Here is a 12,909-nt window from a genome sequence, read left to right on the forward strand (position 1 = left end):
GCTGGTCAAAAATGTATAAAAATAAAGCTTCCCGATCTATAAAAAGGCTGGCGGACCGTTTTCTGGACTTCCAGAAATAACCAAATTACAAAAGAAAAAATAACAGAATACTAAAACAAAATTCTCTTAACATTGGCGGCAGCGGGAGCCAGTGTTCCCATTTCTTCTGTTGTTCTGCACGTAGCTTTAATTTAAAGAAAAAACGTTGCTTACTAGCAATTTGAAAACGCTTTTTTTAAAGAAAAGAACGTTACCTCACAATTGGTCTCGAATTGTACGTAACAACTCTGGGGTAGGTATAAAAATTGTTTTGAATGTGACATGCTGTAAATTTTTAATTGTATATATAAACCAAAACTATTTAATTGCAACTAATATTTCTCACGGACAGCATGGCAAAAAGGACCACATGAGCATTACGAATGCCTTATGAATATCTCGATATACAGTTGTAATGAGGTGCTGTGCAGTTTTGAGAGGATAGGAAGTGCTTAAGCATCTTATGTGTTCCTGGATGTGAATATTACCGGTTGTATCTTTTGTTCTTTAAAATATTAGATTGCCTTCCTTTCTTTCACAGTGTCACTGAAGTTGAAATATTTTTCACCAGACAAGAACATCTGCTGCAGAATTGTTATTCGAGAAAGAATAGTGTAGTCCAACAATATCCCATAAGAGGTTGATGGGATACCAAAAATGACCACAAATCAAATTAAACGAGCATTATATTTTTGCACCCATGAATTACACTGACTCCATCTTTTCGTTGCCTGCTGCATGTTGCATTCCGTGTAACGTGTACTCGTAGAATGGGCTATTAAACACAGTTAACCCGTCCACATCGTCAATATTGTTAGGGATTGGAAACCTTACAACATATCATTTCAACCTAACAGTTAATATGGTTTCATACACTTTGTGCAAAAACAGGGTGATGAGAAATATATTTCTGAAGAATCCAGAATGTGCCATCAATGCGTTAAAATTTTTAAACCCGAAAATGGGATTTAATCACAAACCTCTTAACGAAACGCTGTGAGCCCATGTGCACAACGTTAGGGCAATTGTGTTAAGTGTTAATTATAGCCAATCCTAAAACCAGTGTTACACAATGGGTAATCGATAGTGCTGTGCTCCAAAATGTAGGAAATGAGCGTTTGTACAGTAAAAACCATCATAATTAATATCGATGATGCTTCTATAGAATATAGTTGTGTATTATAGTTGTCAGTCAAAAAAACTACAATGGCGATAGGGGTTAACAGTCGAACAAAAAGCATGGTAACTATACTACTGGTTGGTGATGCCCTACTATGCACTGCATACTGAAGACAGATGACATGATCTATTAGGTGTGATAGAAATATCTATGGGTACAGTGTTACAGTAGTCATGGCTAAAATTGGGGTACGAAAACGTTGTCTTTTATTTTTACTTTTTACTTTTGAAATAATTTATTTACATGTTCGGTATACTGTAGGCATTCAAGTGGTAGTGGCTTATTAGGTTTGGTAAGGGTACTAAAGAAAAAGCACGCCTCGTACAAGTTTAAATGCGGTTAAACGGTGGTAATAAAGTGATTTCAAGTAGCCCGAGAGATTCTGTGAAAATATTTGAGAACAGTGTAAGTAACTCACACTCTTGAATGTGGCTGCCATTTAATGAACATTCTGAAGTAGTTAGGTCCCCGGAACAAGGATTTTGGAGATGGCGATGTGAATATATAAAGTGACTTGTTAAAACAGTCGCCCACTGATCTGCAAGCATTAAACATTCAATGACAGGCAAAGTAGTTATTGACTAAAACTAAGTTCAATGCAAGTTTAAAAGAGGCATCACATCTAAAGCTGTGCCACTGAGTTTATTGAACAAAGCATTGAAATTTAACTTATAGCCTAATTCATGTTGACCACAACCTGGCAACATTTATTATTTGTGTATTTATGTGATTAGTTACCGTCACATAAGGGGTGGGTAGCATCCTTTTTTTACGAGGAAGGAAGATGATACCCGCGCACTGCATTGTTGCTGTATTACGTATTCCCGGCGCAAATCTTCACAGTCGGGTTGAATGGTCCTTCCCTTCTCTTGAGGAAACGTTAGGCGTGTGTGTAGAACGTGTAGAAAAAGTGGGGCAGTCCTGCTTATTGATTATTTTTTTTTTAAATTTAGATTGCGGTACACACTTACCGCCAAACTAAGCTTGTTATGACAGGTAGAAAATTTGTCCACAAGGTTCGTACACGGCGCCTTGTCTTTGAACGTGGTACTGTGTCCACTGAGCTCGAAACAAAAGCGGTAGATTCTTTGTGGTGAAATGCTTTAATTGCGTCAGTGCCAACTTTTCCGAAATATAACGAAAGAGGTAGAAGGTTTTGTAGAAAATAAAATGTGTTTTTCGAAACGTGTGCGTAACATCGACAGCCATTTTACAAAAACACCCGCTTCACAAGCGGGTATGTCGGACACTTAAGTGGTTGTAGTTGTTTTCGCAAAACACTCTGTTTACGGTTTGGCAGATACCAATAACTAGGCCATTGCTAATGGCAGCATAACTATATATATATATATATATATATATATATATATATATATATATATAATTGTTCAAAATGTTGAATATATGTACAGTATTGCGTACCATAGTACATACCTAGTGTTTTCCCGAACGCCAAAGATACTACTTGTATTCTGTGCAGGAACATCTATATTTTGGAGTGTTGTGAGGAGGTCTCAAAGCTAAAATACAACGCTATGTACTAAAACCATTACGGGTTTTTACTATGTACTAGTAACCATTGCAACACATATTGTGCAATCTAAGTGTGCGCACAAGGATGCACCTATACAAGGGGTGGTGGGCTTTTAGAAAAGTTTTACATCGGATCTGTTTAAGCTTCCAGCTCTGAGGTGGAGAGTTACCACAAAGCTCACCCATTGTGTGCCAGTTCGCGTTACCTAGCAACTACCTGCGAGACCGCCGAGCCACGCAAGCTCGCCCCAACCGACGCTCCCACGGCGCAGTCTGCTGCTGGTATGTGCCCCGTTGTTCTCTCCTAGCCACAGACGACACGACTGGAGGCGGCGCTTCGACGTGACATCACTGGGGAGTAAAAGCGCCGTACAACCGCCTCGGCAACGCAACTCTGCTTCGTGCATACGTGCTGCTACCATGGACTGACGTAATAAGGTCCGGTCACGCACAAAACAATCAGCTTAACAGTAAGAGCGCCGTATTGCCAAGCGAGAAGCCGATGTGATCAGGAACACCCCGCTGAAGCTGCGGCTGAGCAGATGTGACGCCTATATAAGGATACCAAATTTCAGAACAAAGAACTCAACATTCAGCGCCTGAAGGCTCTATGAGGCACGTTAACTGAACGAGAAAAAATCGCACCATCTTCACTCCGTCGATGATGGCGAGGGTGCGGAGTACGGCGACTTAAAATGATATCTAAGTTGCGTCCCAACATGCATTCGATTTGACCCGTGCTTTCCGTATCCAATATGGCCTAAATGAAACGCTACACACAGCGCTAATCGAATTCCACTTGATGATGGAGTGTGCAATGATGGACGTGGATGGACATTGATAGGTCCTAAGGTACTTCGCACCGTTACAGGCCAGGGAGTAAGCCGTTTGTCTATCGTGTACTAATTCACGGTCGTAGCCCAAGGGGTAGACACTAACTCTGTCTGGTCTACCAGGCAAAGGCTGGAATCTTGCCGGTGCCTGTGTGATTTTTTTTGCGATTGTAAATGCCATGGGCCCTGACGCAGACGGACATTGTGGGGTGCTAAGCTACTCTGCACCCTCAAATTATATTCAGCCACGCAAAAAACTCAAGCCTAAATAGACCTTTCTCGAGCCAACAAATATCGCAAAGCCTAGAAACGGCTCATTCGGGCCTAGGATAACCTCGCTATACCTCAAAACAACTTATCCAAAGAATAACCTAGCCCAACCTGTCGCGGTGACTCAGTGGCTAAGGCGTTGCGCTGCTGAGCATGAGGTCGCGGTTTCGATACCCTGCGGCGGTGGCAGCTTCTCTGATGGAGGCGAAAAGCAAAAACGCCCGCGTGTTCAAGATTTCGGCACGCGTTGAAGATCGCCGCGTGGTCGAAATTAATCCGGAGCCCTCAGCTACGGCGCGCCTTATCGACCGCGTTGCGTCGGAGCGTTAAGCCCTAGAATCAATCAATCAATAATCTTGCACATAAAAGCGACGTATATAAACCGACCAACCATTTAGAAATACTTAGCACAGATCCCAAAAAGATAGAAACAACTTAGCCAAGCCACGTCAAAGCTTGGCGATCACAGGCTCCTCTTTTGACTACACACAATGCACCACTCGTGGACGCAGCGGGCATTTGTTACACAACACAAAGCGACAGGTTTCTTTGGTTCCTATGATTCATTTTGATTTTTCTGTTCACTGATTCCGCTCGCGCATACAACATCTACACGCCAGAGAGCGGAGCTTCTTCATCATATGCGAAAATTTCCGGCACCTTAGCGGCACTGTTCCTGGATTTACCTTCTTACGTGAACATAACCGCGTCCATTGCATGGGTACCCGCTCATTCAGGTATTAAGGGCAAGGAGTGAGTTCATAGCGAGGCCCGTGCTGCGGCTAAAGCAATATCCATCAGTTATACCAGCCGGCCCGATGTCACTGCTAGGAAAGCACTCGCACAACAGACGGCGACAAATACTCCGGAGCCTTTATGAGGATAGCGAAGACATACCAAACATCGCGGGCACCCTGTTTCTCCCTTGCCGGAGTGATTACCGCGGGCCACACAGACATTGTTCGCCGCATTCTCCCCAGCGCTTCACCACAAATTTAATGGAGACGACCCCCCGAAAGACTCTGTAAGCAGTGCTGTGTGCCTGAAACTGCCGTACATTTGGTGTGGTACTGTGTGTGTTTCTCTTCTATGATCGCACCCTCCATACGCTTCCCGAAGACATTCGTCTGATGGCGTACTTCGACCCGGTGATACCTATCACGCGGGACATCACCACTCTAACTTCGTTATGGACCTCTCTTCCCGCGTTTGTCTTTGCTGACGAGGGTACAAAGGGCGTATTGTTTAATTACCAAAAACACTCCCACCATCCCACCCGCCCTCCATGACGAATCTACCATGATCACAGGCCAGCACTGATGGAGCCATCAAGAATGCTTTCGTACAGGTCTCAAATAGATCCCGTGTTCCTCCGCCTACTAAGCGGCGGCGCCCCACCGGCTCCGGTCGTCTACAGCTGGACCCGGGCGCTGCAAGAGCGGTAGCACTGGGTCTGAGCGACAAGCAATGAGTGCGGCCCACGCACCACCGGTGCGCAATCAGCCACAATCACCACGAGCGTGAAAATCGTTCATGGCTGCTTGCGCACCAGCGGCGCGTGGCCCGCACTCATTGCTGCTCGCTCAGCCCCACCACCGTCGGCCTTGCAGCGCCCAGGTGCGGCAGAAGACGACACATGGAGGAACTCCTTCAGATGAACCGAGCCACTGTGGAGCCGCTTTGGCGCCACCACACCTACATAAGGGTGAAATATTACACATTGATGCAGTAATGCATTTACTACAATATTCAGTGCAGAGCAGTTTAGCCGCTCGTCTAGTCGTCCTTGCTCGCTCCCTCGACCTAAGTAGATAGAGCAACAAGGCCTACCAGGATAACGCTGTTGCTCGCGGCGTACCCCAGATGCTATGAAAGCCAAGCCGTTTATATAGCCATAAGCGTTCGAAACTCGAAAAACGCTGGCGCTTGTCATACATCTTCCCGTTAATTAACCCAAAGAAAAATACAGATACATTTTAGGAAAAAATTGGCTGCGTACCTTTTCCTTTCGTTGCAAATGTCAGTAAGAACGATTGTCTTAGTCGACGTTTGCCAAGTAAATGCCTCCCTTCGCTTTTTCGCTCACCTCTCATAATGTTCCTCTTGCGTCGCGCTCCTCGAAAGGTAAAAAGGCCAAAGGTTTGATTAAACCATTTTAAATTACCCGCCTTTTACTGCAACCAGGCCGGGTGATTCGATGTCAACGCTGCCGTCCGGCGGAGACGCGCGTGAATCGAGGCCCCCTACTTCAATGTTGACTGTACATCGTTGCCTTACTCCACTTGCGTTCCGAGCGGAATGTAGAACCTATCTAGGGGAACCTTGCGTAACTGTTCCCGGTTGAATTTTTAAATGCCGGCCGGAGCTATAAAGGCACAGGTGACAGTAGGCGACGGCGCAGTGTATTTTTTTCTGCATTTTATAAAATATTTATTTTCGCAAAAATCATCTTGTATGATTTTTTATAAGGGAACACTGCATATATCACTTCTGTATTATTGTGTTGTCTTATGTTTGCGTAATGTCTTGTTGTTCTTCAGCAATGTTGAAAAGTATGAACTTCGCACCGGACCGAGAAGGGTAGATTTAGCTGTGACTGTATAAGAATATTGCCCCGGCCCAGTTCTACTTTGGCCGGGTTGCTGAATCGAGTAACAGACAGACAGACAGACAGACAGACAGACAGACAGACAGACAGACAGACAGACAGACAGACAGACAGACAGATAAACAGACATACATGCAGAAGAAAATTTGTGGGTTTCAGTAGCCCAAGAAAGGCTATCGTCTCTAATTTACCCAATTAAGCGGCAGCGAACGCGTTTCTTAGTTCAGGACTCCCTTTGGAATGGTTTTTACGATAGTAAATGCTGTGGCAGTGCAACGCCGGTTCGGGAGGGGAGAAAAGCACAAAGAGAACAGAAATCACGGTGGCGCAGTTTCAGGCAGGGGGCGCGCGTGCACTGCGAAGGCGGGAAACTTGAACGACATGGGGTGGTAGCAGTAATCGGGTAATGGTGGTAATCCTCATCATAGCGAATCCCTGCTCTGCACTTCCGACTGCCTTCGCATTGAGTAGAACGGTTTCATTTTGTTTCAGTTTACGCTGCCTTGTACACAATATTTGAATTTTAGAGAAAATAATAACAATAATATAGTTTCTTTTCGGTACCATTTCCCCCTATAGACATTTCGTACGTTTCTTTCTACACCTGGGTTTTGAAAATACACATGATCAATGATTTGTAGCAGCTACTTTGGACTTGGGTGTTGGGTTTGGGAAATGAACGGATGGTAACATTTCAAAATCTACATTAGGTTGTGAATCTCCTTACCAAATCTCCGTACTGAAAAACATGAAAACGAGTTACAATTGCCACTACCCGTTTGGGGATAAAGGCCCCAGAATTGCCTTAGTACTACTTCATCAGAACGTTACAAGAATTGGGGTTTTTGTAAGAGTGAAGACAGGCTTGGGTACATTCAAGGCCATAAATTCTCAATGTCAGCATTTGGGTTATGCAAAAAAGTGTATTTTCTCTCCTACGGAACTAAACAGTGCACCGCAAAGCACAAAGTCATACCAGGACCTTTTCCTCCCTTTTAAAGCCCTACAAGGGGTAAAAACCGGATAGATATCATCAACTGTTGTAGAAAAATAGGGAAACCCAGGTTATAAATTTATATTACGACAACTACTCATATTTTTTGAGATAACGTGTATTTGGACAATAACGCGGCATCAGTGCAGATGGCTATGTGTTGTGCAGATGGCAGTAGGGCTATGGTCACGCAGTTCTGGCAGACTTTGTCTCCTTGAGCATTTGAGCCGGGTTGCAGAAGCACCACGTGCCAGTGCTGACCTGAGATTCTTAAATTTGAATGCTACAAAGAAAAGTTCAACTCTTAATACGTGAACCTGATGACGCTCTGACCACAATATTATCTTATGCACTGCTCGTTGTTCACTTTGGGAGGGCAACTGCCAATAGGGTCAGTTCTCGCTACACTAACACGAGAGAATAAGCTGCCGCGGCAAAGGTGCACATTTAGGTTTCTAACAGAATCTCTATGAAAATTCCAGCAACCGTGCATGCAAAAATACCCACTTGTGTTCACCAACGCACCTCACGCACGACCTAATAAACCTGAAAATATATATCGACGGCTTGGAGTGATTCTCACACGGAAGTGAGGTTTTATAGTTTCCGCATGAAGCCTTCTCTAAATATCTTTGGGAAGGCATCTCAATTCTGACAAATGTTTTGTGGTAGCAATGAACCGATAATAACTGACTGGGCATGTCCTGAAGGCGGACTTGCCATAGGTCGACAAACTCACTCATGAATGCACTCACACCCCCCCCCCCCCACCTCACCACTCACGTGTGATTGGTGAGTGAGCTTCACTGTTGTTTTGATCTGGTGAGTGCGAGCGCCACTCACGGCGAGCCCCGTTAACCACTCGCGAGTGCGAGTTTCAGTCACGGCAAGCCACGCCCAGCACTCGCGACTGCGAGTGCCACTCGCGGCAGAGTGGAACCCACTACTCGTGAGTGGGAGTTCCACTTGCGGTGGGCCCCGCTCAGCACTCGCGAGTGCGAAAGCCGCTCCCGGTGAACCCCGCTCACCACTCGCGAGTGCGAGTTACACTCGCGGTGAGCCCCACTCACCACTCCCGAGTGCGAGTCTTACTCGCGGTGAGCCCAACTCAGCACTCGCAAGTGCGAATGCCACTCGCGGTGAACCCCACTCACCACTATCAGTGGCGAGCGAACGCGCGCTTCGGCGCGATGTGCGTAGCTTACCGCGGTGAGCATGACTCGCTGTTGGCATTCTTCTCAGGAGCCACTCCCTGTGGTAATTGCTGCTGGCCATATCCACTCGTACGCACAGCCACTAATTAATGGAACGGCTGCTTTTAGCTTCGAGAATATGTAGCTACTCCCCTTTATAATTAAGGCACTGTTGAATCAACTCTCCAGTGACCTGTTGATTTAAGAATACGATTTGAATGGACGTCTGATGCCGTAATGCACTGATACTGTCACTGTCATGACTCATTGGGGCTGTTACGCGCACTCTCAAGGAATGATGTTTCTGGCTCGCAGCGTTTTGTGCTGGAACTAGTGTCGTTAACGTCGTCGCAACAAAGCAATTGCACTTCACTACCGCTAAGAGCTGCGATGGAGGCATTACGAAGCACCGTGATCTAGTGCCGTAGTACTTGGTGTACGTAATCGGCCAGCTTGCTGCAACTGTCAATACGCCGGCTGTTCTGAAGCTCAAATTGTGAGTGCCCGTTTTCGTTTTAAAAGGTATCGCAGACTTCCACAGATTCGCGTATCAGGATGACGAAATGATTCGGATGGGCGAGTTGCATGTTGTCGATGCAGTAGCTCATTTTGGAGGTCTTGGCACAATAAACGTGTCAGTGTTTGCCATTACTTGTTACGGCGGCGCTCTGTTATGATGCTCGCTTCGACGTGGACTTGGCGTCACACATCGTTCTACGGCAGTTACGGTGCGTGCCTTGAGGCATGTGATTTGCTGCTGTCCGGGTGTTTGACACACCTGACAACTTCACCGCTGCTGTTTTATTGCAAACATCACCAAAACGTTTACGTTTCGTTATGTTGCGTGCATGTTGCATTGACAAATATACGCCGATATGCGTACCTTTCGCAAGCAAACGAAGCTCGATTTGCATCACCTCACATAGTATATGTCATGATGACTCACCGACTGCACCCCTTCGTTGAGTTCACTGTCTCCCTCTGAAGTTTGTGCATCCGTTCGTGCAGATTCACGAGAATCGTACGTTATTGTCTGACTCCTCATTCACCTTACCGAATGGAGGAGTTCGAATCGTTACTGTTGCGTGCATTTTATGAAATAAAAATATTTCATAACTGCAGATGCGCGAAAGGTAAGATACTTGCTGTAAGCTTCTGAATTTGACCGCCAAAGTTGAAATTGGGACCTGGGCTCCCACATTGCGCTTTGTTCATTCTCTCCGTTCACGATCACTAACCAGCTAGTTATGAAGGCGAAATTGCTGCTGCTGCTGCTTTATTTTTGTATTAACGTTGTGGTCAGCCCAAACACTGCAGTCCCCGCCAGGCTTGCTGCGCTGATTCGCTGAAAAGGGTTTCGCAGTCTAGTGTTCCTTATATATTGTGCCCCGTATATAGATCGTCGTCCGCGTGCCGCTGGCGTGCAGACTAGTGAGGGGTACTGTGACCCCTCTGGGGTGTGACGAATAGTACACGTTTTTCGCAGTCGGATAGTGTAATTTGTTGGTGGGTGAGTGAGTGAACAAGTGCGTGCGTGCGAGAGTGCGTGTGCGTGTTCACGTGAGTGCGTCTGCGTACGTGCGTGCGTGCGTGCGTGCACGCGAGTTCGTATGTATGCGCCCACGTGCGCGTGTTTAAGTGCGTTAGTTTGTGTGCGTGTATGTGGGTTTGTGTGCGTGCGTGCGCGTCTATGTGCTTGTGTGTTGGGTGAGTGTTCGTGCTTGTGTGCGTGCGTGCATGTGCGTGCGTTTGTGTGTCTGATGACTTATCCTCCCCGATATATCGGATAAACTTTCGACGTGAACTTGTTTCGGTGCCCGGTGCGGGCGCATGACGGTGTAGTTTAGGATCAAGCTGCGGTGTAGCTCTGTGTCAGGTCGGCGCCGTTTCGAACGGCGGACGAGGTGGGAGGCGGGCGCCAGGCAACTCGTCTCCATGAGTACGCCCGCGCTAAAGTCAGGCGGCACCGCCTCTCTCCCTCGCCTTGTCTCCGCCAAGCGCTCAAGGAAGCGCTCCAGTAGCGTTCCTCCGCCTTGCTTGCCATTTTCAATCTTTCGGGGCGGTGTTTTGCTGGAGACTCTCGCACTGCACCCTTTTCACTTGGGATTTCTCTAGAAATAAACTGTTTGGAGGGTTTTCCAGAGCGAATTGACTGCGCAATTTTAGTGGCTCGGATAGCGCGCTTCGAGATAGGAATATTTGCGCGCGGTAGCCACTATTTGGAGAGATGGCAACAGCTTTTCTAAGCTTTTCGTCCGAACTTGACTGTTTCTTTTATGTTTGCCACCACTGTCAAAATTTTTAGTGTTTCTTTTGTTTTGTAGAATCCGAGGGAAATAGCATAGGGAGTTATCAAAGGTTATCATGAATGGCTTCTGGCAAATTTGCGAGAATTTGTTCATTTTTAAAAAGAGTCCAGCGTCGATTACCGCTTTGAAAGTGACATATAAAGACATGTGCTTATATTAACCGAATATATACTGAGGAAAAATTTAGACCCCGTTCCTGAGAAAGATAAATGTTATATCAACTCAGTAAGTATTTCATGCCCGAAAATATTTGTACTGCCAACAGCGAAAACGACGAATACCGCTCATAACAAAATCAACGCATTGGTACTTGTAAAAATCACAACCTTCTATAACGTTGACACAAAGTATTGAAATATAAAATCACGGCCTATTGATGACCACGCGAGATAAGACGTGACAGAGAGGACGTGACGGATCTTTTGTAGATCAAAAATCTACACAACGCGTATGAGCTGCTAAACAGGCTAGATAGATGAAGGCTGTCTTACCCTCCTTGAATTTATTTCATATCTTTATTTCTGACGGCTACACAGTTTCATTGAACGGTGGGCATTTTAGAGAAAAGAGGTATAATGTATACAAAACATGAGCACAGACACATAGATATACTCTCAAAAGTAATCCGGAACGCAACGTTATTGCCCTGAAAGGTCACGACGTTTATTTACTTATTTAGTTATTTACAGTGTCCCTAAATGCCCTCGCGAAGACGTATGTTATACACTATTAGTCAATTCCTGGTTATCCGACCCGCATGCAGTCGGGCTGCTGCATAAATTTAAAGCAGCTTATGGAGCGGCGGTTCAGGTGGCCTCGAGCGCAAGCGGCCTGCCGAAGACGTGGCCCGGCGTTTAAGTGGCCCTCTTGAGGGCCGCCTAATCAGAGGGGCACCTACAAACCGCGCCGTGCATTCGGCGGGCCGCTGGCCCTAAGTTTCGCGCATTATTTTCGTTATACAGGCTTTTTTTTCAGTTGGATCAAGTTCGTAGGAGTAATAATTCTTTTGAGGCATGCCTCATAGCCAATGTGAAGCTTATCTCTTAAAACACCCAATTTTTTTCTGGCCTAACGTAACATAGTGGTGTCAGTGTCAATAAGGCCGCATTGAAGTCTCCGCAAAATAAACGATTCAAGTGGTTTACAATAAAGGCGAAGTTTAAACTCCGGTGCTGTAAAAAAACAAAGTCAGTTGGAATGCGAAATAGCGGTGGTTGTGAATGAGCGTGAGTGGGTGATGAGAGTGGTGAGTGCGTGTGAGTGGAGGAAGAGAGTGGTGATTGCGAGTGAGTGTGAGTGGCTATTGCAAGTGGTGAGTGCGAGGGCGAGGGAATGTAAGCGGCGAATGCGAGTGGTGAGCGTGAGCGCGAGCGAGTGCGAGTGGTGACGATGAGTGGTGAGCCTGAGCGCGAGTGAGTGTGAGTGGTGGAGATGAGGTGGTGAGCGTGAGCGTGAGTGAGTGCGAGTTGTGACGACGAGTGGTGAGCGTGAGCGCGATTGTGTGTGAGTCGCGAGGACTAGTGGTGAGCATGAGCGGGAGTGAGTGCAAGTTGTGAGTGGAGTAGTGAGCGTGAGCGGGAGTGAGTGCGAGTAGTGAGGGGGTTTGGGTGAGCGTGAGAGCGAGTGAGTGCGAGTTGTGAGAGCGGAGTGGTGAGCATAAACGTGAGTGACTGCGAGTGGTGGGGACGAGTGGAAAGCGCGAGAGCGAGTGAATGCGAGTGAGTGGCAGTACTAAGTGCAGAGTGGCGACCGTGAGTGCGAGTGAGTGAGCGTGGTGAGAGAGGAGTGGCGAGTGCGAGTGCGAGTTAGTGCATTAGGATAAATATATTTTTTTGGTTTAGTGTGAGTGAGTGGTATCTAGTTCTGCGGAGCTATGGGACTTGCACAAAACGACGTGTCACAAACTGTAACGTACGACGCCTAAATGTACCGTACAACTTTTATATTTTA

The sequence above is a fragment of the Haemaphysalis longicornis genome, unplaced genomic scaffold (genome assembly GCF_048455015.1).
Source record: "Haemaphysalis longicornis isolate Haplotype H1 unplaced genomic scaffold, Haemaphysalis longicornis Haplotype H1 scaffold_5, whole genome shotgun sequence".
Lineage (NCBI taxonomy): Eukaryota > Metazoa > Arthropoda > Arachnida > Ixodida > Ixodidae > Haemaphysalis > Haemaphysalis longicornis.